Source organism: Protopterus annectens, chromosome 4.part0 (genome assembly GCF_019279795.1).
Source record: "Protopterus annectens isolate FY-2018-M chromosome 4.part0, PAN1.0, whole genome shotgun sequence".
NCBI classification, from domain to species: Eukaryota; Metazoa; Chordata; order Ceratodontiformes; family Protopteridae; genus Protopterus; species Protopterus annectens.
In genome coordinates, this window is record NC_056733.1 from 1,811,435,788 (window position 1) to 1,811,462,044 (window position 26,257).

Consider the following 26,257-nt stretch of genomic DNA (forward strand, 5'->3'; position numbering starts at 1 on the left):
CACCCACATGGGGGCCAGGCAGTCCTCATATCCTGTTCTGTCTGCCCTGATATGTGCATTCAAGTCACCCATTATCAACACCAATTCATGTTGTGATGCTTTAACTAGTAGATCCTGCAACTGCTGTTTCAATGCACTCCTTTCCTCACTATCACAACCCTGCTGTGGGGCACAGGCCGAGATTATGAATACTGCCCTATCATTAGTCAGATTGCCATGAGTCTGGCACTAATTTTGTTGACGTCCCTCACCGCCTTTTGAAGCCTTTCCCTCACTACAATTCCCACACTATTTCTAATCGGTCTTCCTCCTGAGAAGACTCTGGATCCCAAGCCAAATGACTTTGCTGCACTGACCTTTCATCTCGTCTCATGGATACATAGGATGCCCAGCTTCCTCCTTACCATCATGTCATCCACTTCCAAGCTGTGTCCTGTCAGTGAACCTACACTGTGTAGCAATTCTCAGTTAATGTTTGGCAGGTTCATTGGTTTTACACCCAGCTTTTGCTCAGAGCTATTCCATGTAACGCAGTCTGGGAAACTAGACACAGGCCGGCCAGTAACTTATTGACCCAGGGCTGCTGAACTTTATGGCAGGCACAGAGCCAATAGGAGGTACATACATGCTTTGTGGAGTGGATTCAAACCATACCATGATCTTAATTTTTGTAATTAGATAAAAAGTAATAGGAGTGAGCAGTAGAATTCCTATTCACCACATTCTAATCTTGGTTTCCACAGGAAAAAAAAAGGGGGGAAAGCATGGTGATATCAAAAGGAAGGATTTTTTTGAAAAATATATAGTGAGGGAGAAGTTGAAAATGTGCTGTGAATACTAGACACATGACCTCAGGTCATATAATTTATCCCAGTTCTTGGCCAGTTGTCAGTAGTGATTAGAGATCCTGTTGCAAGGTTGCTCCTTGTAAATTGATGGTCCTACAGTGTTATTGCAGAAGAAAGTGGTGCCTCATACCTTGTTATACTTTTTCTAACACGTTCCTGATAAGTCATGTATGTCAGTGTATTCAGCTTCTGGAAAATAAATTTCTCATTACATGTGCATACCTGGTGAAGCCAGAATGATACTGCAGTGTAGTCTGTTGCAGGGAGTGGAGTATTTTGATGACTGTACTTTAGTATATTTCACAGTTGTATATAAATATCACAATATGCTGTGAACAAGAGTTAGTGTCACCCATAATGTCTGCCTTCCATTTGGTGATGTGCTTTTTTTGGTGTGACTTGCATAAGCAGTCTGTATGGTACACATGTAAGAAAACCAGTAATTAATCGTTAGATGGTACAATGTGGTACTGTTAGCAACTGCTCTGTATTAATTATTTTATGTTAAACTGCAAGGATTTCTTCTTGCAACAAGATGTTGATAAAGCCTCACATCTCCCTGTGCTGTATGTGCCTATTTTTTCTTTGCCAGTGGAATAGAGATTGCACAAATGTGGATGTATATTTGCTTTGAGCTACTTTCTGGTGTTTTGTCTATGCTTGCATGCAACTGTTCTGTGACAAGCACCCTGTGAATATTATTGTTTATCTTCATTTTTAAAAACTGGTTTCCTCTGTGGTACTTCTCATACCTCATCTGATGCCAAAAAGATAAACTGCCTGGAGATTAGTTTTGGACCTTTACTCTTGAACCACTTGACCCACTGCAAGAGCCTGTCATATCACAAACGCTTACCCACTAACTCAAATGGGGAAGAAAGGGGTATGGTTCACATTTTAAGAAAACATCAACTGATAGTACCGATCTCAGCTGTGATGCTTATTAATTCAATTTTGTTAAACTGCAAGATGTCATTATCTAACAAGATGTTGATAAGGACTCAAGTGTGCATGTGGAAAAGCTGGCCGTTATCGACACAAGTGGAAGATAGACTGTATTGGGAATCAAGCATGCTTTGAATATTAATGTGCATCCCCAGGGTTACTTCGGATGCCTCATCTGATCATGCTATTGTTGGATTCCCGTGAATATGCTCAGCTGTCTGACAGTTCTCATGAATATACATAACACCTCCATCTTTTGTGGCTGAACAGGCAATTGCATATAGGACTGAGGAGTCGTGATGTCTGCATAGTGAATTCATCTCCTCAGCAGGATATCAGTTAGCTCAGCTTGTCCCTTCCTCTTATGAGACTCGGTCTTTTCTTTGCTATTCATCTGGATTCACAAGTTAGCCACTTGTAGATCCTAAGACATAGGAAGAGTGTCATCTCCATAACTGATCCATCTAACATTAGAGAATGTGCTATGTTCTGTCTTTATGCAGTGCTGTCGCCAAGGGCAGTTTGCACATTCCATGGCTTGACTGTATTTTGAAGTTACACCAAAGTCATTTAAAACCAAAATTTTGCATCCTTTCTTTTGATGAAGTGATGGCCCTTCTCAGTGTTACATAGTAGTATTATACCCAAACTTGAACCAAGTGTGATGTTCCTGTGCAAAATGGCCTTGAGACGTGTGTAAAATACATAGATAGATAGATATAGGATAGATGTGTGTTTATATACATTTTTCAATGACCCTCTTGATAACTGCCATGCACTGTGACAGGAGATTGTCTCTATACCACTCTGTTGTGGATGGCCCATTTGTTGTACAGCAGCACTAGTATGCTTATTCTCCATCCATGTAGGATGCACCTTTCTCTCCACAGGGATACGATTTCTACCGTTTCACCCAACATTATCATATCTGCTGCAACCTCATCTGAAGCTGCTGCTTTCCACAACTTCTATTTTCCTTAGTGGTCTTCTTACTTCTATGGTGGGCCACTCTTTGCCTCTCATGCTAGGCTATTTCTGGGGGTGTACAGCTTCTTCTCTGAAGTGAACTTATTTCAGAAACTGATGGAAATACTCTTTCCATCTGATTTTGATGTCATGTGGACTAGTGAGCCAGATGATGCAGTCTTCATTTTATAAATGCAGTCTGTCTTTATCTTTCTGTGTCTGTCTTTGCCTTGCAAACTGATGTAATTTCTTTGCGGCACCTACGAAGTCCCTTTCATGAAGCTATTACAGTGCCTCCAGTGCCCTTGTCTTCACTTTTGCAACTCCCTTCTTTCCTTATTTGTTAGGAAACGGACTAGGAAGGATTACTACTTGCCTCCCATTTTTCCTTCTTTCTTTGGCAGACTTCCTGACTGATGCATTCCACAGCCCAAACTCAGCCACATCAGTGCACGACTCCTCACACGTGTAGTTTTGATGTGCTGCTGTTCTTCAAATGCACCTATTTTCTCCTCAGCTTCGTGTGCTGGAGCCATGAGTACATCCTTGAACTGTTGTAACTTTACTACAGTCAACTTCCAGGTCTTAAGCCTTGTCTGTGACCTTAGAGCCCTCTCTAAACACTGCTTGCAGCAGAGTGTGGCAACAGGTGGTTTATGCTGTGGGCAGACTAGTTCGCTGAAGATAGCTTTGAAATCCTTGACTATACCCTTGCACTCTTTCCTTACTAGGGGAAGTCTACACGAGTTGCATACTGGCCACTCTTGCATGTGAACTTGTGACAGTCTCCATCTAAAAGATGTTTGCTCCTATCAAGCCATTTACCAGAGTTCTCAGATGGCTTCTCCCTTATTCCTGCTGACCCACCCATGTGGACCCAAGCAGTCCTCTTCTCCTGTTATGTCTGTCCTAATATATGCATTGAAGTCACCCATTAAATCAACATTAATGCATGTTGTCCTACTTTCTAAAGTAGGTCCTGCAACTGCTGTCTGAATTAACTTCTCTGATAAGTATCACAACCCCACTGTGGCTCATAGGCTGAGGTTATGAGAATTGCCTATCATTACACTAGAGTGCGATTGCCATGAGTCCGTCACTAATTCTGAGGTGGTCGCCCACTGCCTTCCGATGACTTTCTCTCACCAACATTACACCACCATTTCTGGCCTAACTACCTCCCGAGTAGTAGACTCTGTACCCAAAGCAAAGCAGCTTGGCTGCACTGCCCTTCCATCGTGTCTTCTAAATAGAAGAGATGACCAGCCACCACCTTATCATCAGGTCATCCACTTCCAAGCTGCATCCTGCGAGTGAACCAACATTGTGTAACAATTCTTAGTTCATGTTTAGCAGGTTTATTGGCTTCTCTCCAGCTTTCACTGGACAGAGCTATCCAGGGTAACTAGTGCTGGACAACTAGAGGATGGCTGGCCAGTAGCTATTTTAACCCATGGTTGCTAACCTTCATGGCAGGCATACAATCAATAAGTCACATACACATTTTGTGGAGTAGACTCAAAGCTTAAAGTATATTTTTTGTTAGTGGATGAAAAGTAAAAGGAGCAAGCAGTACAATTCATATTTAAAACACACTCTTATCTTTGTTCCCATCCAAACAAGCAGAAAGCATGGTAATGTCTAAAAGGAGGCAATTTCTAGAAAATTTATGTTGAACAGAGAAGTAGAAAATGGGAGGTGAATAGTAGACACTATTAGAGTAGCAGAGATCATTACACTTGGCCCAATAGTACTCACCCGATTGTCAGTAGATATTAGAAATCTTGCTGCAAACTTGTTAACCTGAAATTAATGGTCCTACAATAGTGTTGCAGAAAGGGGGTCCCAGTGGTTCTTTATATGGTCAGCTATGCATTAAAGTTGATCAGAATGCCTGAACACACAGCAGTGGCTTCACTTTATCAAACATGTTCTGACATATCAGTGTATGCAATTTCTGGAAGACGAGTCTCACCAAGTGTGCATATCAGCTGGATAACATAGTGTTTTTAACTGTACCAGGAAGCCAGAATGATACTGCTGTACAATCTACTGCAGGGAGCGGACTATTCCACTTACTGTAGTATAATTCACAGTTTTATATAAATGCCACAATATGCCATGAACAAGAGTCATTATCACCAATTATGCATGCCTTTCATTTGCTGACATGCCTTTTTTGATGCGACTAGCAAAAGCAGTCTGTATGGTACACATTTAAGAAAACCAGTAACTGATAGATGGTACAGTGGAGCAGAAATTGCACAAATATGGATGTAAATTTTTTTGCTACTATCTGGTTGGTCCAGTCCATGTTGAGATTTAACAGTTTAGTAACACAGGTACCATGTGAATTTTAACGAGTATCTTCAGTTTAAAAACTGGTTTCCTATGTGGTACTTATCTAGCCTCATCTGATGCTATTGTTAGGATTCCATGTGAAAGTGATAAGCCATTGTCTGAGTTAGGGTTCCCATGCATATGCTTCACACCACCTGCATCTTCTGGTACTGAACAGTGCATTGAAGTTACTGAGGAGTGGTGATATCTGCTTCATATCCGTTAGCTGAGCGTGCCCCTTGCTGTACTGAAAGGCAAAGCCACCGTTATTCATTGGGCTTCACAAGTTATGCATTTGTAGAGGCTAAGATAACTGAAAGGTGTCTTATCTAAATGATTGTTCTTGCTTTTAACTTTATAGAAGTTGTAAGAATCTTTGTCTTTAAGCGCCATGGACAGTTTGTACATTAGCTGGCTTGCCTGTACTTTGTTACAAAACAGCTAACACCTAAAGTTTGACCTTTGCACCCTTGTTTTTTTCTGAAGCCATAGCCCATTCTTGTGGTACCCCACTCTCTTAATCATAAATCCTCCTTTGTCATAAGTCTTGCAATAACACAGCTAGCCTACATGACACCCACACAAAACTCCTTGGAGTCATTATCGACGACGAATTAAAATTCAAATCAACACATACAGCAATGTATAAAGAAAACACATCAGAAATTAGGTCTATTATACCAAAACAAAAAATCTCAGTCCCGAAGCTAGACTCACCCTAGGACAAGCACTCCTCCTCTTCCCCTCACTCCTCTATGCTGCTCCAGTTCTCACAAATGTCAAAAAAACTACCATGAATAAACACCAACAATCCTACCACAAAATAGCCAGATTCATCACCAACTCCCCAAACACACACCACTGTATTGCTTTGAAGTCTCTACAATGGCTAGAACTCCCACAACTACTAAATCTCTATCAATTTCACATATTGCACTCTATGCTCTTTAAACCATCCTACTGTCCATCCCCATCTCTCCTAGTCTCTGTCTACACCCCATCTCGACCCCTCAGCACCTCTAATCAACAACTGCTTGATATTTACCACCCAAATAAGTCAATAGGTAAGCTACTCTACAAACACTCTTGTGGCCCAAGCCTGGAACAAACTACCCCTTGTCATTCGCTCAATCTCTCACACCCCACTATTTAAAAGAAAACTAAAGACTCATTTACTCAATTCCAGAATTTGCCCCTGCTATGACACTACATAATTCTCTCCTCCCCCCACATTGGAATCACTCCAGCTATCCTCGTCGTACTTCTGAACTCTATCCCCACTAGTACAGTTACATAGCATTAAAACACCTTGTGCTGTCATTTAACTATTGTTAATGTTGTTTTACTACTGTAATGACTAGTTTTATTTCTATTGTTTGCTGTGCTTGTATACTACTGTAGTGTTTTTTTTTTTATTGTACTACCTGGAGCTTTTCTCCTCAGGTCTCCACTGAAAATGGGACAAAATCCCAGTTGGACAAACCCGGTCAACAATAAAGAGTTGATGTTTATGTACAATCCTACTAAGTGCTGTCTATCACATTTACTTCTTTGATGTTCATAGCCAAATGGCTGTTCATGCTTGATCCCTGCTTTAAGAAGTATATTCATATGTTTATTGAACTGCATCAGTTACATAAAAAAAATGACTGTAGTAAAACATAGTTGGAAGTAGTCCGGTTTATCTAGCATCTTGAGGAAATGTATGAAATTTCAGATATCCGCGAATAGAGAAACTTGTACTGGCCGCTTGCAATGAACAACAATCTTGACATTAAGGAAGAACAGTATACAATAAGAGCACCAACGAAACCAATAAACCCAGACAAACGAAAATGTGGAAAACACAGACTGGCTGAAGAATAAATTCTTCTTACTTCGAATAAATTAAATAAACGTAAAATACAGGCATCCAAGTCAAGTAACATCCAAATCAAGTAAGCACTTTCGTTTGGCAGTTGCCAAACTTTTTCAAACCATCTGAAAAAGTTTGGCAACCACCAAACGAAAGTGCTTACTTGATTTGGATGTTACTTGACTTGGATGCCTGTATTTTACGTTTATTTAATTTATTCGAAGTAAGAAGAATTTATTCTTCAGCCAGTCTGTTTTCCACAAGAACAGTATGCACACTGTTCACAACAGTAAGAGTAGGCACTGCATAGTATGAAGGAAAACATTTATTTGAATAAAAAAATATACAACAGCAATGAATATGTGCAGACAATAGAATTAGTACACACAAATATAAGAAGACATCAGTGGTATGCATAAAGGGTAACAAGGCAGAAGACAAATTTTATGCAAGGCAAATACTGATTCTTTATGAATTGAGTATTTTCTTGCAGACAAAGGCCATCTGTCAGTGGCAGAGATGAATTGCAATTTGTGTATATTACAGGCATGTTTAGAGAAATACTTAACACCTTTATATAAAGGATTGCTAAAAAGCATTTTTGTAACATGATTTACTGTAAAAGTGCTATTCAGATGATAGAAGTAAGGAGGGAGAGGAGGGAACACTTTTACTGACACACCAGACAGACTGCAAGCAAATGTGTGTATTGTCATGCAAAGCTGACTAAATAGCTGAACCTTGCAGGGTGGGAAATGTGATACTCTTGCTAGCAGGGGGTTGAATATGGAGGAGTAACTGTAAAAGGAACTAAAGCAGAGCAAAGTTAAATGTCTAAAAAAAGGCCGTTATCTCAGCAAAGAGCCGCTAGTTTGGGAAGCCTTTTTCACAAAATGTGTAGCATCAGCAGCAAACACATTTTAAAGGCACTGCAGAACGGTGAATTATACTTTTATGGAGGCCTCTGAAAGATAGAATGGAAGAACGGAGATGAGAAGCTAAGTGAATGGAACTTAATAATAAATCAGTCCAGCTATGGGCACTGTAATCTCATAAAGTGGACTTGCAGTATATTATGGAGAGGATTCTTCTTTAGAACAAAATTAACTCATCTGGATGTCTGCCCCCGGGAGGGCAGTCATGAGTACAAACAGAATAAAATTCACTACTTCTACCTGATACATACAGGTTTGCAATGATTCAGACACAAGGAAAAGTTAAAAAAGTATATCTTTTTAAATAATTTTTCCTGTAATGGCCCTTTAATATTTTTAATGCAAGAGCATATAGTAAATGTAAATCAGAAAATTCAACTGTATATTATGGTTGCCATTAATGGTCACATTTCCTTTGTAACTACACAATGGTCATGTACTCTTAACAATACAAGAACCGACTCAGTCGGTGGGAATCTCTTACCTTGGATCTGTATGTACCAGATACACATCCCCCTCTGGGAGGATTTCACAAAAAGCATGAAAGACCTTTTTATGACATCCGTGCATTTCGCCGATAGGACAGAACTGCAGAAAGAGACAAATGGCAACCCTATGGGGGGGGGGTCTTAAAAACGGTACATGTGTTGAGATTTTACAAGAAAAACATACTTTTATAACTTTTCGCTAAAAGTCACAGAAACCTTTGATACATCTACATTCTCTCAACATATAAACTATTATAAATAACCAACATTTAAAAGTTTAGCATGTCAATGCAGTGTGAATTTGATAGAAGAGGCAACAACTGCCTTTAAACCCAACTGATCGAATTGCTTTGTTCTGCTATGAAAGGAAAGTGTCAAGTTCTCCTCTTCTCCACAATAAAAACAGTTCCACAACTTTTTTTTATATCATCTGCTGTGTTCCTGACACTGGCAGGATTAACTGCCTAAGATAGCCAGCAGTACATGACATGGTAAACTACAGATTTAACCGCATCTATGATGCGTCATGCAGGGAAAGACAAATTCCTCTGCAAAGTATGTGATAAGATGGGGTTTCCATTTCTTTGATTCCAATGCAAGCACATAAAAGTTTTAAGAAATACAAGCGAATGTTGGTACCTACACAATACTGGAGCCATATTGTAGGGAGTAAAGAAACCCAAGGATCGAGTTAAATAGTAGGAGATGGCAGCATTTTCCTTTAATGTGGTTTTTCATTTAAAAAATGTCAAAAGTGCCTATGTCATACATGCTAAACAAAAACATCTTTATTAAAAAAAGGGGCATTTGTCTGTATAATAGAGGAGTTTGTGGGAAGTGACTAGTTGGGAAAGTCTTAAGGTAATGCCTTCACTGTAGCCACTGAAGTTCTTTTAAAGCCAGAGAGTGATGTGCCCTGTAGTGACGACAGGTTCAAAAAGTGAGAGTTGAGCAACTTGTAGATTAATCAAGACTGGAGCAGCGTAGAGTAGTGTAAGGATGAGAATGAACTGAACAATGCTTATTCTGGCATTATCCAAGAGGCATTGTTTAACTTTATAGACAGTATCGAGCTTTGTGTTTTTTTTCCTGCTTGTTTTAAGAGATGACCAAAATTTAAAATGTAGTTGATAGTGACTCCTAGAAGCTTAGTTTCAATTGCTATTTCTATGTTGATGTGGATAAAGGAAGTGATTTTTGAAATTATTTACATATACAGTTTGAGTGTTTTCAGTCAACTAGTATCAGTTTATAAAAAATGGAGCAGCATTATATCAGCCAGGCCTCCATGGTGAAGAATAAGAAGTTATGTACTTACCATAACGTTCCATGTTAGTTGTCTTCTTCTCTCTTCTTTCTTGCTGGATGGGTTCAGAGCCGAACCTCGGCTCCAACTCGGCTGAATACTAAAGATTGAGAGCTATTTTTACCGGCTTGAGGCTATCCTATGTCGCATAATGCTAGGCGAAATATACCCAGATCTCATTTGATAGCTAACACTATGGACAGATAAGTCCCACCACTAGAATAAGATAAAATTGAGCTATGTAGCACTATAGACCCTACAGCCTGTTTGTCACCAGGGCTACCAAAGGGGAAGAGCTCTAGCTAAAGGGATAATCCTGGTGACAGGGAAAAAACTCACCCAATACTCTGGGTCTTTCCAGGCTAGGGGGGATGGAGGGTGGGACACAAGAAAGGCGGCGAGAAGAAGACAACTAACATGGAACGTTATGGTAAGTACATAACTTCTTAATGTTAAGTTGTCAATCTCGCCTTCATTCTTGCTGGATGGGACAGCGTCCCTAGCACCTTAGTCCCGGGTGGCTCCATGGAACAGACTCTTGAGTACAGTGGAACCAAAATCAGCCCTATTTCCGGAGGCAACATCCAGTTTGTAATGAGAGATGAAGGTATGAGGAGAGGCCCATGTGGCCGCTGCACAAATAGAGTCCATGGGTAATCTGGCCTGAACAGCGACCGAGGACGCTAATGCTCTAGTTGAATGAGCTCTAGGCTTGGTAGGGAGCTCCTTATGCCTCAATTGATAGATTAAAGAGATAAGAGAGAGGTCAACCATCTTGATAAAATCATTTTAGAAACCGGAAGGCCCTGCTTCCCTTCAGCGCAAGACAAGAAGAGTTGCTCTGATTTTCTCATTGGCTTGGTTCTATCCAGATAGAAACGTAGTTGCCTATGGGCATCCACACAATGTAATTTTCTCTCAGCTCTATCAGTGTAATTTGGGAAGAAAACTGGGAGATCAATAGTCCGATTCAGATTTTTTTTCTGACAGTACCTTAGGTAAAAAGGATGGATTTGTCCCAAGAGCGACTCTGAGATAAGGGGGGCGCACAGAAAGTGCTTGTAGTTCCGAAACCCTTCTGGCTGAGGTAATAGCTACCAAGAAAAGTGTTTTCCACGAGAGCAGTTTTAACAAGCAGGAGGCAGCAGGCTCAAAAGGAGGTAAAATTAAAGACGACAGTACCAAATCTAGATCCCACGGTGGAGGAGGGTCTGACTGGGGGCCTAAGTAATAGGGTACCCTTCAGAAAAGCTTTGCAGAGCTTGTGGGACATAATACTAGACTCCGACAAGCAAACATGGAAATTTGCAATAGCCGCCAACTGGACTTGGATAGTGGCTGAAGAGGAACCTTTTTGAAAGAGTTCCGCTAGAAAATCTAGAACCGTTTGGATAGGGGCAGTAAAGGGATAGACTTGGCTCTTTTCTGCCCAAATAGAGAAACGTTTCCATTTACTTGTGTACGTTCTTCTGGTGTTAGATTTGTGAGAGGCAAGGATAATCTGACGTACTGACGGAGAGATTAAGGGAAGTCTGGCTAGGGTTGGAAGTGTAGCAACCAAGCTGTGAGGTTGAGAAATGACAGGGATTGGTGCAGCCTGCCCGATTGATGGGTCAGAAGGTCTGGCACAGGGTCCAGATGCCAGGGCTGCTGCAGTAGATGACGTTGTAGGAATGGAAACCAGACTTGTCGGGACCAGTAAGGGGCAATGAGGATCATCCTGGATCTCAAGGCAGTTGCTTTCTGGACTAACAGAGTGATTAAGGGAAAGGGGGAGAAAGCATAAAGGAGACCCCTGGGCCAAACGTGGACTAGAGCATCTCTGGGAGAGAGGCCCGGAAGAGGGAAGAGGGTGAAGAAGTCTTGACACTTGCCGTTTTGAGGGGTTGCGAAAAGGTCGCAGCAAGGCTGACCCCACTTTCTGAAGATTTGGTACACTACTAGTTGGTTGAGAGACCACTCGTAGGGCATGAAAATGTCCCTGCTCAGCCTGTCTGCTATGACATTGGACTTCCCGGGAATGTGTTTTGCTACCAGAAACTGCTGGGAAGAGATCGTCCATGGCCAAAGTCTGAGCGCTTCCCGACAAAGAGGGTAGGACCTGGTTCCGCCCTGTTTGTTGATGTACCAGACTAAAGACATAGTGTCTGTCTGTATTGCAACTGTTCCAGTGGGAAGAGAGTTCTGGAGAGCCTGCAACGCCAACAGCACCGCTGTCATCTCCAGGACACTGATGTGCAAGTGGTACTCGAATGGTTGCCATGTGCCCTGGACTGTCCTGCCCTGAAAATGCCCCCCCCCCCACCCGATCAAGGAGGTGTCAGTTGTCACTGTGGCAAGCGGAGGGGGGAGAACAACCGGTCTGCCTTGAAGCACCTGGGGTGAATCCATCCACCACGATAGGTGTCGTTTACAAGACTGAGTGAGGAGAATCTTGTGTGACATGGGAAGCTGCTGAAAGGACCATTGGGAAAAAAGTATCCACTGTAGAATCCGCATATGAAAATGAGCTAGTGGGAGCAAGGCGATTGTTGCAGCCATCAGCCCAAGCGTTTTGAGTACAAACCTGGCTTGGACCCTGTCCTCTTGTAGCAGCAGGACCTGAACATGCCTGCGAATGTCGTATACTCTTTGCGTAGGAAGTTTTGCTGACAACTCTGCCGTATTTAACATGGCACCTATGAAGGTAATATGCTGATAAGGCAGATTGTTTGAAATTTAGAGAGATGCCTAGCACTTTGCAGGTTTGTACAGCGTAATCCCTGGCTTGAAGCTGATGCCTGGTGGTGGCAGTAAGGAGCCAGTCGTCTAAATATGGAAACACCTGGAATCAGAGACGTCTCAAGTGAGCCGCAAGCACTGCCATGCATTTGGTGAACACCCTGGGGGCTGTGGTGAGGCCAAAGGGCAGGGCTCTGAAATGGTAGTGACTGGCTCCCAGCCGGAAGCGGAGAAACCTCCTGTAGCGCCTGTTCATTTTGATATGGTAGTACGCATTCTGAAGGTCTATAGAGCACATCCAATTGTCCTGACCCAGAAAGGGAAGAATGGACTGTAGCGTGACCATCCGGAATTTCGTTCTTTGAACCGATTTGTTCAGTCTGCTGAGATCCAAAATAGGTCTCCAGTCCCCTGTCTTTTTTGGTACCAAAAATAATTTGGAGTAGATTCCAGATCCTTGTTGGTCTGCCGGGACTGGTTGGATGGCTCTTTTTAAAAGCAGCTTTGAAATTTCTAGTGCTGCTTGCTCTCTCAGACCGGGTGGAACGTCTGGAAGAGGCCCTTTTGGTTGATGTGGGGTGTGGATAAAATGGGATTTTGTAGCCCTCCAATATGATCGACCGTACCCATCGGTCCTGCGTAAGGAAGAACTTAGGCTTCTGGGTACAGCAAAAGTCTTCCCCCGACTGCCTCCAAAGGTGGACAGTCGGGCAGCTCCTCAGGGGTGCTGAAAGGGTTTTTTCAGAAAAAAGATTCTCTGCTACCCTGATTCTGCGGACCCCCCTGCCCCTAGGGCAGCATCTGTTATTGTTCCCTCCTCTGCCTCTAGAGGGAAGCTCACCATGTGCGTCCGGCAGAACTCCCCGAGGTTTGCGGAACCACATCTTCCCGCCCTTTTGACCCTTAGGATACAGTCTAGAAGGGGCAGAAAAACGGACTCCCACAGCAGAGAGTCTAGCCTTGTTGTTCGCACATGGTTAAGGTGTCCTTCACTTGAGGTCCAAGAAGAGCAGAACCATCAAAGGGGGTGTTAGTGAATGACGCCATGAAGGGGTCAGCGAAATTGCAAAGCCGCATCCAGACGTGTCTCCTTAGAGCAACACCCGTACCTGCGGCTCTACTCGCTCCATTGGCTGCATAAGAGATGAGCCGCATGGAAGAGTTGACGATCGAGTTCAGGGTCCCTAGCTGGGAGTCTATCTTTTCCCGAGACCCCACAGCTGTTGAGTCCTGCAATGTTTCACCCAGTTCCTTGAGAGGATCCCTCTGAAGTCGGGTGCAATGGCATCAACGACCGCATAGCAAAGGTCGCTGAGGAAAACATCCGCTTGCCGTACCTATCCATCGTCCTGGATTCCTTATTAGGAGGATGGACAGGTACTGAAGGGTCAGCCAACTCCTTTCTTAGTGGCTGCCGCCACCACCATGGCATCCAAGGGGACACCCTTGGAAAGAAACTGCTTATCTGTGGGAGCAGTAATAAATTGTGGGCCTCCAGGGAGTTGGTTCCATAGTATCCGGAGCAGTCCACGCCTTCCGAGCCACTACTTCCATAAGTGGGTCGAAAGGCGGGGGCACCCAGGAGGTGGAAGGACGAGAACCGAAGGTATCCAGGTACACCGACTCGTCCTCGGATGGGTTAAGGGCAAACCAGTTCCCCCTCTGTTTGAGGATCTCTAAAATGTCAGAGAAGGAGACATCCTCAGAGGGGGACCCCTCCGTATCATCCAGGTCGGTGTCAGATGTCACTGACTCAGGAGAGTCAACATGTTTCCTCTTACATGTCCTCTTCCGAGGGGGATCCCCCGCAGGGTCAGGGGAGGCCTCGGAAGAGGAAGAAAGGCCCAATGGGGCAGCCTGGAGCGTCGGTTCTCCTCGGTTAGGGTCAGGAGGGTAGGCAGGTGCCAAAGCAGGCACCGTGGAGAGAGGGGCCGAGGAGGCCGATCGTGATGCCGGTATAGGAGCCAGCACGCTCCTCATCACCTCAAAGGCGCCCCTGTCAGGCAGGGAAGAAGGACCCAACTCAGAGGAAATGAGAACTCCCCCCGGCACCGAGAGGGACGGCTCCGAGGCAGATGTCGGGGCCGAACTCACCTGCGCCGAAGCTCCAAGAGGGAGAGCGGGGTCGGACAAGGGTCCGATGCCACTTGCCCCCTCTGAGCCAACAAGGGAGTCTCAGCGCCCGGATCCCTCCAAGGACGGGATCGGTTCCGACACCCCCACAGTACTCACCTCAATGACCTCCGGCTCCGAACTCAGCAGGGTAGTCGGAGGAGGAACTTGAACGGGTGTAGGGATAGCCCCTGTTGAGACGGGCTATGTAGCAACTGGGCCAGTGCCTACGACTTTATAAGCCGGCTGACTACCCTCTTGAGGTCATGGTCAGATAGCCTGGAAGACCTAGAGGAATGAGATCTATGGCTCCGCTCCGACAACAGTGGAGACTTCAGAGCCGATCTAACCGACTCAAGAGACGGAGACCTAGAGCGCTTTCTGCTCGGAGACGGCCCCAACACTAAAGTCGGAGCTGACTGAGGTCTAGATGCCTCTGTTCCGGCCAGAACAAACGAGGCAGCAAGAGCACCGCTCGGCGCCGGCTCCGAACATGAAGCCGACAATTTGGCGGGCTTTGAAGGTTTCCCAGACATAGTCTTAGCCGGGGAATCTTCAAGCTTTAACAAGCCTCTAAGTATAAGTTTGTTTCTGCGCTCCTGCAGGACTCTGGCTAAAAGCATGGCAGATGAAACAAGAGTCCTGCAGGTGCAGAGGGCCCAAACAATCCACACAAGAAGTGTGACTGTCAGAGACATCTTCTGACAGCACGAGTCACACTTCTTGAAACCCGATACCTTAGTATCCTTGGACATACTGTACAAAAACACACAATACACTAAAAACTATGAAATTTTACTATAAAAGAGGGAACTACCACTAAGTAAAAAGGACAGAATTCCACACACACACACACACACACACACAGGGGAAAACTGTACTACAAGGGGAGGGTCAGAGGCCCAACCACCTTAAGGGTGGGGAAAAAGGGGGATTAGCAACTAAAAAAGGGAAGAAAGACTAGTCGCTAACTACACTGATACTAAAGGAACAAAAAAAGGATGAAAAACTGCCTTAAAACTACCTCAAAAGTTAATAAAAATATACGACCTGGAGCCGGTGAAAAACGCAACCTCGTAGCCAATTGGCAAACGAGATCTGGGTATATTTCGTCTAGCATTATGGGACATAGGATAGCCTCAAGCCGGTAAAAATAGCTCTCGAGCTTTAGTATTCGGCAGAGTCGCAGCCGAGGTTCGGCTCTGAACCCATCCAGCAAGAATGAAGGCGAGATTGACAGTGGCTTGTTTAGAGACTAGGTAGAGATCATCAATGATTACATTGACAACAGAGGGCCAAAATGGATCCTTGAGGGACCTTCATTGTATTCCCATTGATCTTAATGGCAAGTTATCAGATGGAGCTAGCCAAGCCAATTTATTGCCCTAGCCAGATCATTATCCAGATCACTCTGCTGAATAAACGAAAAATATTTTTTTTATTGGCTTTTAAAACAGGATATATGAACAGATACCCTTAAAGTCAAGAACATTAAATCGGAAAACAATGATGTTTCAGAAGTACAATGACTAGCTAATAGACTTGCTCCCACACTGGACTCCAGGTGCCATAGTGATGGGAGTCTGACAACATGGATGGGGCCCACAGGCACAGGGCTCTAGGCAGGTACCCACCTCATTATGCTACTTCTAAAATCCACTTTAATCAACAACCTTTGTTGTACGAAAGTTTAGGTACGGATGTATATCAACCGGCCTGACTCATCTGATTTACATTCTGCTTTTAAGTGAAATGTTTGACAGAGGTTTTTTTTTTTTAAATTGCTGAGTGGGATACTATCACGCAAGTCATTACAGCAATCCAGGCAAGAGACAAATTTCAGTGTAAATTCAGTATTGTACTGTAGTGGAAAATGTAATGAAGTAATTGAAGATTTGTGAGAAACGTAACCAAGTCACTAATTCTAAACATAATTTTTCAAAGTATTTCTTCACTGTCTTTCATGGCATCATAACATGGACGGTGTTTTTTTACGTTATTTTTTTTCTCTCTGCAGTAACTTAAAATTATTCTGACCGCGGTGGTGCAGCGGTTAGCATTGTTGTCTCACTGCAAGAGGTTCTCCCGTTAGATTCCCGGCTAGAGCACCTTCTGTGTGGAGTTTGCAGGTCCTCCCCACGGTCATATGATGTTTAGAGACATTCAGGTAGGTGCATGAATAGGTGTGCCTTCCTTGAAGGTTGGGCGTCGGGCTGGCGACTCTGCACCGTAAAAATCCACTGCCAATCATTAGCTGACTGGAGTTCCGCTGTGGCAACCCCTAGTTTCCTAAAGTTATTCTCACTGTCCATCACATTCTTTTGAAAAAAGCTACTAAATGACGAACTGCACAGAAAGATTGTAGAGGGTGCTATTGTTATAAAAGATGATGCCAATTGCATACCATCTAATAAGATTATTGATCCCCACTATTTAACATTTTAAAATAACTTCATAGGATGCCGCCTCTCCAGAGCAGAAAGCAAGTAACATTACATACCACCTGAGAAGGTAAAATGTAATCTCACTTATGTCCAGCCTGTAGTAGATGACATAACCCATTTTCCATAAATTTTATTCCATTAAGCATATAAATATTTGGCTGTTGTATCTTTCGGCTTTTCCCGGTTATGGGTCGCCACAGCGGAACTCCGGTCCGCTAATGATTGGCAGTAGATTTTTACATACCGACTTGCCAGGCCTGACGCACAACTTTCAACGAAGGTACACCCATTCACGCACGTCTCCACACAGAAGACACTTTAGCCAAGAATCGAACCAGACAACTTCTTACGGTGAGGCGACAACGCTACCGCAGCTCATAAATATTTGGTACTTTTACGTTATCGGGGCAACACATTTGTAATGGTAGTGGTTGAAATCTTCACATGGTTCATAGGTTCATACTAGGCTATCTGCCCTAGGGCATTTATAAGCCTAGCCAGAGTGAGTTTGGCTTTCACCACCCATTTTAAATTAATTTTGCTATGCCCCTTTTCGAGGTTAGTATGCTGTGCCTGTCTTAACAGTGACACAGAAGTGATACCCGGGGTAAACCTACGATCACTCATCAAGATTCCTCTTGAAGAGAGGAAATGAGGGACTCTGCCTAACCTGAACTGGGATTTTATTCCAGAGTGAAGGGAGCCTCTGGGTTATGCATCTGTCCCTCCAGCATGTCCTATTTATTTCAGTGCTGAGGTTAAAGTCTCGAGCGCGTAGCTCGATGGGATTTGGATTTTCTGAGGTGCAGCATGTCCATTAATTCCGGGTTGGACATGGCTTTATATGTCAGGCACAGATCGCCTCTGAGCGGGCGGTATGCCACTAAGTAGAGCTGGAGTTTTTTAACCGGGCAGCATATGGCATCTGTTTGAGCCCTTTGATCCTCTTGGTGAGGTACTTTTGGGGTCTTTCCAGTTGCTGCAGGTGTCTATTAAGGTAGATCACAAAAGGGCCATTGTACTCAATTATGGGCCTGATGACGGATGAGTAAAGAGGCACGATGACCTCCCATGATCTAGATGTGAATCCCTTCATGATTAGGTGGGCTATAAAAATGTTTTTCTAACCACTTTGACCACGTGGTTGTCAAATGAGAGACTGCTATCAACTTAGGTCCCCAGTTACTGTTCTGTACTTAATGGATTATCACCTATGTGGTAATTTGTGGGCACTTTGTTTTTGCCAAAGGGGAAGACTATACACTTTTTGGTGTTTAGCTTGAGGCCATGGCTCTGGCACCAGTTGTCCGTTTCTATGAGGCCCTTTTGGAGGATGCTTGCGTCAGCTGGAGAGTCGATTATGGCGCCAAGTTTGCAGTCATCTGCGAACTTGGTCAGCCACAGTCCTTCCGTGTTGACCTGTACCTCAGAGAAATATATACCGAACAAGAGTGGTCCCAGGACAGAGCCTTGTGGGACGCCACTTGTAACTGGTTTGGAGTCTGACATGACGCCAGCAATTCTAACCATATGGGTTCTGTCTTTGAGCCAGTTTGCAACCCATCTAGTGACATAGGGGTTTATATTTAAGCTGGTAAGCTCATCTATAATGCCCGAGTGGGGTATTGTATCGAAGGCTTTTATGAGTGCCCGTAGTTTTTTGCTAGTACTGATCAGAGGTGCCTTCCCTTTTTGGGATTTTGTGCTATCATGTAGTAGCTTCCTCCTTCTATTGTATAGTTTGTTTATGGCCGGGGTCCATCAGACAGGACATCTGCCTTTGCAGGATTGGGTCTTGGTTTTATTTGGGATGGCATGATCCATGCATTCCTGAAGGTGTTCATAGAATACGTTTATAAAGGATTCTGCAGTCTGGGCCATATTTTCCACAGGCCCGGGGGCTTTGAAGGATTCCACCTCAGTTTTGAGGAGTGTGAAATTTGCTTTAGAGAAGTTTTTCACTGTGGTTTTCTGGGCAGGGGGTGGGGTCGGGATGTGAATATCCAGTGAGATTAGTTTATGGTCTGATCTTACCAGTGAGAGATACACTTCTGGTCTGGAGCATAGAGTCCCCATGTTGGTGATGATCAGGTCCAGTATGTTTTCCCCTCTTGTGGGAGTGGTAACAAGTTGTTCCATAGCATTTGAGTTTATAAATTCTAGGAACCTTTGGGCTAGGGTGTTGGGCGCTAGAGTAATGCTCCCAGTCTATGTTTGGGTAGTTGAAGTCGCCCAATATAATGGCGTTTGGAGAGACCTTCATATTTTCCAGTGTTCTCAGGAAGGCCGTGTGGGGTTCCTGGGTTTGGGAGGGTGGTCTATAGCAGGCTATAAACTGGAAGGCAGTTTTACCCACTGTTAGACATGGATAGTCTCTGATGCTTCGTGCTGTGCCACCAACCTGGAGGTGTGGATATCTTTGACAAATATTGGTACCCCCCCCTCCTTTTGTGGTTCGGTCCAAGTTTTGGGGCCGAAAAGCATGGTATGAGGTATAACCCGGTAGTGCTGGGGTGCTCTCGGGAGCCTTGAACCAGGTTTCTGTTACTGCACAGATATCGATGTTCTCCATGCTAAGGAGAGTTTTGAGTGCATGCATCTTGAGGTTTAGAATTCTGGCGTTGAGTAGCATTACTCTTAGTTTCTTATCCCTTGTGATACCTATGGAGGTGGGTTGGTCTTTTGAGCCTTGCCTAAAAAATACACTATGGGGGTAGCAAGAGCCTTTGCCAATATCCGAAAGCCCAGGGGTGACAGGTGCAAGCTGTCCCTAGCGAAGCATCGTGGCTTGTCGAGCATATCATCCCAGGCTGACATTGGATCCCCTTTGAATGACATCAATACTTAAGCCAATTGTTGAAATTGATCATCTTGTCTTCATATTGTGGCATCTTGATGAGGGTAAGATGCTACTCAAGGTCAGGGTCATACTGGCCTGGGCTACATGCTCAGAGAGCTCCTCTATGTCTCTTTTCATGTAGTCCAGGGAGGTACGTCTCAGGTCATTCACACCAGCATGGACAATGATAAGAGTCATATTTGTACTTGCCTTGGAGTGACCCGAGTGCTTGTGTCATGTGGCGGATCCTAGCACCCGACAGGCAGCTCACAGTGACCTTCTCCTTATTCAGCCTAGTGAGCGGGACATCAGTGTGCCTGATGATAGAGTCACCTATTACAAGTGTATCAGGTGTGTTGCTTAGCCTTAAGGGCTGTAACTGTTCGGCACACTGGCTTTGTGAGCTGTGTGTTGCACATGTTTTGGGGTAGCGGTTGTTTGGGTGTCTGCTTTGGAGGTCTCTGCTGCTTAGGCAGATTTTTATTTAGAGCCTCCGAGTATGTTTTTGTGCGTTTGGTTTGCTGTCATGGTAGGTCTATGTGAAACTGAAATTGTAGCGAGTGTGGCTTCCTTCTCCTCCTGACTGGTTACACCAGTACTGAGTTGAGAAGGCTTAGCCTCCAGTTTGACTATACGGTTGCATCTCTCACATGTGTTGGAATTTGTTGGGAGGAGAGGGTTGCCTGTGTACATGAGGCAGTTGTAACATTGCCTCAAGATTCCCAGATTCACCAGCTGGACCAGAGAGGAGATTGACAACTGACCTTTGGACATGCTAGAACAGTATTGGGAATTCCTTTATAATTGAAAAAAGGGCCAATGGGAAACAAGGTACTCAAGGGGAGTTTGAGAGGGTGTAGTGCTTTTAATTTTTTAGTGCTGACTTATATAATTGCTTTAGTGAGCAAGTGCCAGGTAACTTAAATGCAAAAACGACAAACAGTAACTTTCTTTCAAGTGAAACAAGGAAATAAGTACAGTAAGCAATGCAGATCACTAGGGATCCACAGAAGCGCTGAAGAGCCACGTTTTAGGTGGAATTAGCGTTTCAGGGAAATAAGCATACAAACAAAGCTAGATTCAGCAGGCCTGGATCTAGTCTATGCTACAGCAAACAAGGTGTACCAATTTCGGTAAGAAACAGTTCAAATATGCAGGCACCATGTTGAGGCCCCTACCCCTTTCACTTTTAAGCCGGTCTCCACATCATACATAAGTACTCTCTTAAAAAAGCTAAAACCAACCACCCTAGCAGCTGATCACCTCCCAGCAGAATTCTTACAAATTGCGTCGGATGTTATTGCATACCCTATATCCATCCTTATCAATAGAACTATTACTGAAGCTACTATCCCCACTATTTGGAAGATTTCCTACATCATCCCGCTTCACAAAGGAGGCACCTCCACAGAAATATCAAACTATAGACCAATAGCTATACTGTCCCCAATAGCGAAAATTATGGAAAGATGTATCCACAAACAACTTCTTCACTACCTAACTTGCAATCATCTCCTATCCAACACCCAGCACGGCTTTCGCCCCCACCATAGTACAACCACTGCCCTCCTTTCCTTTGTCGACTCCATTAATAACAATCGCAATAGCAAACTTCTATCCTCCGCCCTCTTCCTTGACCTGTCAAACGCTTTCGATATGGTCAATCACCAGCTCCTTCTGTCCACCCTTGAAACCCTACATCTGGACACCCCAGCACTAACCTGGTTCAAAGCTTACCTAACTGGTAGGCAACAGGCTGTCCTGTGGCAAAATAGACTATCAGGCCTGCTTCCCAATACCATAGGTGTCCCTCCGGGCTCAATATTGGGTCCAATTCTATTTTCCATCTTCATTAATGACCTTCACTCAGTTATCCCTCAATCCACCTGCATCCAATACGCTGACTACTCCACCCTAATCTGCTCAGATGTCTCCCTCCTCAATCTCCAAACCACCACTCAACTCTGTTTTTCTCTAGTAGAAAAATGGTTCACCGACCTCAAACTCCTACTCAACCCAACCAAAACCAAATTACTACTATTTTTCCCCAACGTCTTCTCTACCCTAGGAAAAGAACTCCCAAATAATGATACTACCTTCCATGTTAAATCCAATAATGGGACTATCATAACCCCTGTCACCAGTACCAAATTACTAGGAGTAACTATTGATCATAAGCTCAAATTTGACAATACACATTACCCAAACCGTAAAATCTGTTAACAAAAAACTTGGATCCATGTACAGAATAAATAACTTTTTAACTCCTACTGCCAAACTAACCATCGCCCGCACACATCTCCTCTCTACCCTCCTCTATGCCTCCCCAGTCCTTTCTTTCCTCAATAAACGTGAACTAAACATGCTCTCTCTGGCCTATAACCACATTGCTAGATTTATAACAGGTTCTCCATATCGCACCCACCACTGTCATAACCTGAGGCAACTTGGCTGGTTGGAACTGCCCAACCTTCTCAAACTCAACCAACTCACTGAAGCATGTAAAATAATTAATCAACCAGATAGAACCCCCTCTCTGTCTAGCATACTGATCCCATACACTAACCTAAATAGTCTCCGATCATCCAACAGCACCCAGATCCTAACCATTAAAGCTAACAATTCTGGCGGTGATGCCCTCTTTGCCAACTCCATTGGCAAGCCATGGAACTCCCTCCCAAACTACCTTAGAAATACAACCTCTCACAACCAGTTCAAAAGCAACCTGAAAGAATCTCTCAAGACACAATGGCTATGCCCATGTCCTGAACCTGACTAACCTAACATATCAAACTTTCTTATCAAATCCATCCAGACCCCTGTCCCCTTAATTCTTGTTCCCATTTACTGATCTTGAAAATCCTCTATACCCCAAATATAAGCGGGTGACTCTTGAACTCGTATATATACTATTAGTATATAACATATCTCTGCTATGTATTACCTGCCGATCGATCTTTGTCTCATAGTACTTCTATGTAAAATGTATTTTTTACTAATCTTGTAAATGTAACACGTCAACTTTTTTATACTTTTTTTATAACTTGTATTTTTTATAACCTGTATTTTTTATAACTTTTTTTTCAACTTGTGATTTACCTTATGTTGGAGCTTTTCTCCTCGGGCCTCTACTGAAAAAGGATATGTATCCAGCTAGACTAGCCCGGTTAACAAATATAAAATAAAATAAATAATAAAATAAGTAAGCCTTTAACCAGAAATTCCCAGCTCTGAAGGGCGGAGTCCAGCCTCTCCTCCCACAAGAGTGCAGACCACAGACCTTCTTAATGTAAAATAACTGGCCTGAAGCCCAAGTGCTTAAACCAGAACTAATACACTTTTAGAATAACAGACACTGTGCCCTCAATCAGCAGTTTCCAACTTAGGATGTAAGCTACTTGTCCTGCCACCACAGTGCAGGTCACAAACCTTCCCAATGTAAAAACAACTGGTCTGAAGCCCAAGTGCTTACTCCAAAAGACTTAGAATGATAGCTACACTTTAATCAAGTTACTACCAAGCAGTAATAAATACAATTGAATACTTTAAAGAATGCCTGGATTAGTGCTCAAGTTATACAAACAAAGCTAGAATCAGTAGGCCTGGATCTAGTCTATGCTACAGCAAACAAGGTGTACCAAGTTCAGTAAGAAGCAGTTCAAATATGCAGGCACTATAAGCATTTAACCAGAAATTCCCAGCTCAGAAGAGCAGAGTCCAGCCTCTCCTCCCACAAGAGTGCAGACCACGAGGGTGCTGGAGTACCTTGAATGCTGGTGTGAAAAGCAATTATCTTTCACAACTGTACAGATATCTGACAATGCTCAGAATTTTACTTCATGTGTTTGGCTTGTTACTCTTGTGATTTCTGTGGCGGATGCTTCTCAGAATCCTTGCAGAGCTGCTAGCCGTGAAGCGCTTCACTTTCCGATCTTGAAACTGCTGTTGTGTGTGAAGCGATTTTTTTTGAAAGCGGCAGCTCCTGCTTTGAAAGGGTCGGTTTCACAAAGTTAATACCTTTTTATGAAGTAACACAAAACACGACATTATGAATAAAATTACTATAACCATAATGGAAAATTCAGGACATTTGCCAAAGATATGCATGCCTCTCAAGTGTACCCCATTTGGGCTCTTAAAAAGTTCATGTTCCTCGAAGTTCCACAAAGCTCCACATTGAAAGGGTCTGTAACACATTCAGTGTTGGGAATTTTTAAGTGAAATCCATGGTAAATAGAAATAAATCATATTACTTCATTAAAAGATCTTCTTTACAAGTAAAACCAGCATATTTTAACCATCCTATGACCTTCCTAGCTGAAGTTGTTAGGAAGCCATTAGTACATGTTCCACATTTTGCCCATTTGTTCCACATTATTTATTTATTTATCATTTGTTGACCGGGGATGTCCGACTAGGTTCCACAGAGCCTGTTTTCAGCGGAGGCCCGGGGAGAAATGCTCAGATATGGAAGGCTGAGAGCTATGAAGATATGTACAGTGCAGAAAGATTGCGGCTGCAGCCTATTCAACAGTGTCTGTGTTCATTGTGCTGTGGCACCGGTAGAGCCGATGCTTGCAACCTCACGTATGCAAAATGTGTTATTAAAGGAATATGAAATGCCCCCTCCACCTAATGTAAAATAAATGGCTGGAATGTAAAACAAACAAAACAACTTCAATTAAGAGACTCGGACATATGAGAATATACTATGGAGTTGGGTTTGTGCATCTCTGGTGAAATGTCCCTCTATTTCAATGGACATCTCATTACTCACAAAATGCTAATTATTATACACAAAATATTTTACAAACAGCTTTTCTCTCATACATTGCCTAGTCTTCCTTCAGTTTTAATTCTATCAGTCAGCAAAGGCAGTAGACTGTCTGTGGGATAACCTAAATTCACTAAACTAGCTACACGCTTTGTGTAGGGCGATACCGTGTACAAATGAACACAGACAAACAACCCCAGTTACGAAATTCCAGAGAGTGACTTCACTAAGTGTCAATCAATCAATAGATGCGTGAGGTCACAGCCATGCATCACCGGTATACTGCATCACAACCACTAGGAGTGTCAATTAGACCACGCCCATTTCTGCGCTTAATGAAGTTTGAGCGGTACATATGTAAATGCATATTCATTCATTCCCCGGTGATTTGCCAGAAAGCCACACATTTTATGAAGCATACACCAAAAGAGCAAGAATACTGTACTCCTGTACTGTTATAATGAACAGTCAGTGAATACTCAATTCGCAGTGGGCCGTAACGAGTTTAGTATTCAAAAAGTAGGGCCTCCTCTTATCTGCGGGATTTGCTTCTACGCTTCCGTGGTTTAACAGTTTCTTTCGTCAAAATACCCTTCCGTCTCCAGTGTCAAAAATACCTCTTCACTTTCTCTCCTTACGTGGATTCCCAGTAACTCAGCAAAAATGCGAAGCTTTTTTAACATTTATTACAAATATTTAGCGTTAATACCACTTCGCTAAACAAAAAAAAAAAAAATGCAACGATAACAATATACGTTTGAAAATTATACGTGGTCCATACTGAAGATCCACATAAACCAGACAGACACTAACAACCAGGTGACGAGCACACGCTAGTAAGCTGCTTCAAAAGTCAAAGCAGCTACTTTGCACATGTTAAAAGGTTTAAGAACGTTAACGCTTCACAGCAACTTTGTAACAAACCCTAACTAAACTCAATCACCCCTGCCTCACAATATCATTGTTAAGACGCCAGACATAGTGTAATTCAACACATTGGTTTTCAGCCAAAGCAATTTAAGTAACTGGATTTATTTAAAAACAAAAATTATATAAGCAAATACTGAATACTCGTAAAAAGACTGTATACGTATCAATTGACAAGCAAACACATTGCATAGAAAAAGACACGTCAAATACTAAAGTATAAAAGGAAACATTTACCTAACGCTGTTTATTCCTCCTTTCTCCACTTAAATTGCCGTTTAATTATGCCATTTGGAAGAACTTCTAACTTTATCCCGCGCCCAATACCTTTCAGTTTTCCGATTCTAATCTTCACCAACATACATTCAAACTTTGCGCTTCGCCAATCATAGGCTAATAATCATCTCAATCTGTACGGACCCCGCCCATCAGGCCCTTTACCAATCAGGGACAAAATGAGAGACTTTGCCAGTCTCTGATCACATTTAATTCGAACACCCGTTGGGTAGGACAGCAATTTACTGAGATTGTGTTGAGTACTAGGGAGTGTATGAGTTTTTATTTAAAGCGGTTGTAACCCTGGTATGATCACACTTAAAGAATATAAACGATGTTGTAGTAGTATTGTACGTGTAAGGGCATTTATTGCTTTTGAAGGCTATTACTTAACAACCGACTTCTTAACTGCAAAGGGTAGTAATTTTACAACATCTTTTAAAACTACGTAAGAGTAATTTATAGCATTGTTATACAAAAG

The 26,257-nt window shown here is 43.2% G+C and overlaps 1 protein-coding gene across 1 annotated transcript in view; it reads right to left on the bottom strand.

Moving 5' to 3' along the window:
• The window catches only part of LOC122800495 (kinesin-like protein KIF20A), a 448,801-nt gene extending 422,901 nt beyond the window's left edge, over positions 1 to 25,900 (bottom strand). The window contains exon 1 of the mRNA XM_044069933.1: positions 25,738 to 25,900. The gene's annotated coding sequence lies outside the window, so the exon portion shown is untranslated. The remainder of the gene's footprint in view (positions 1 to 25,737) is intronic.
• Positions 25,901 to 26,257: the final 357 nt, after the last annotated feature.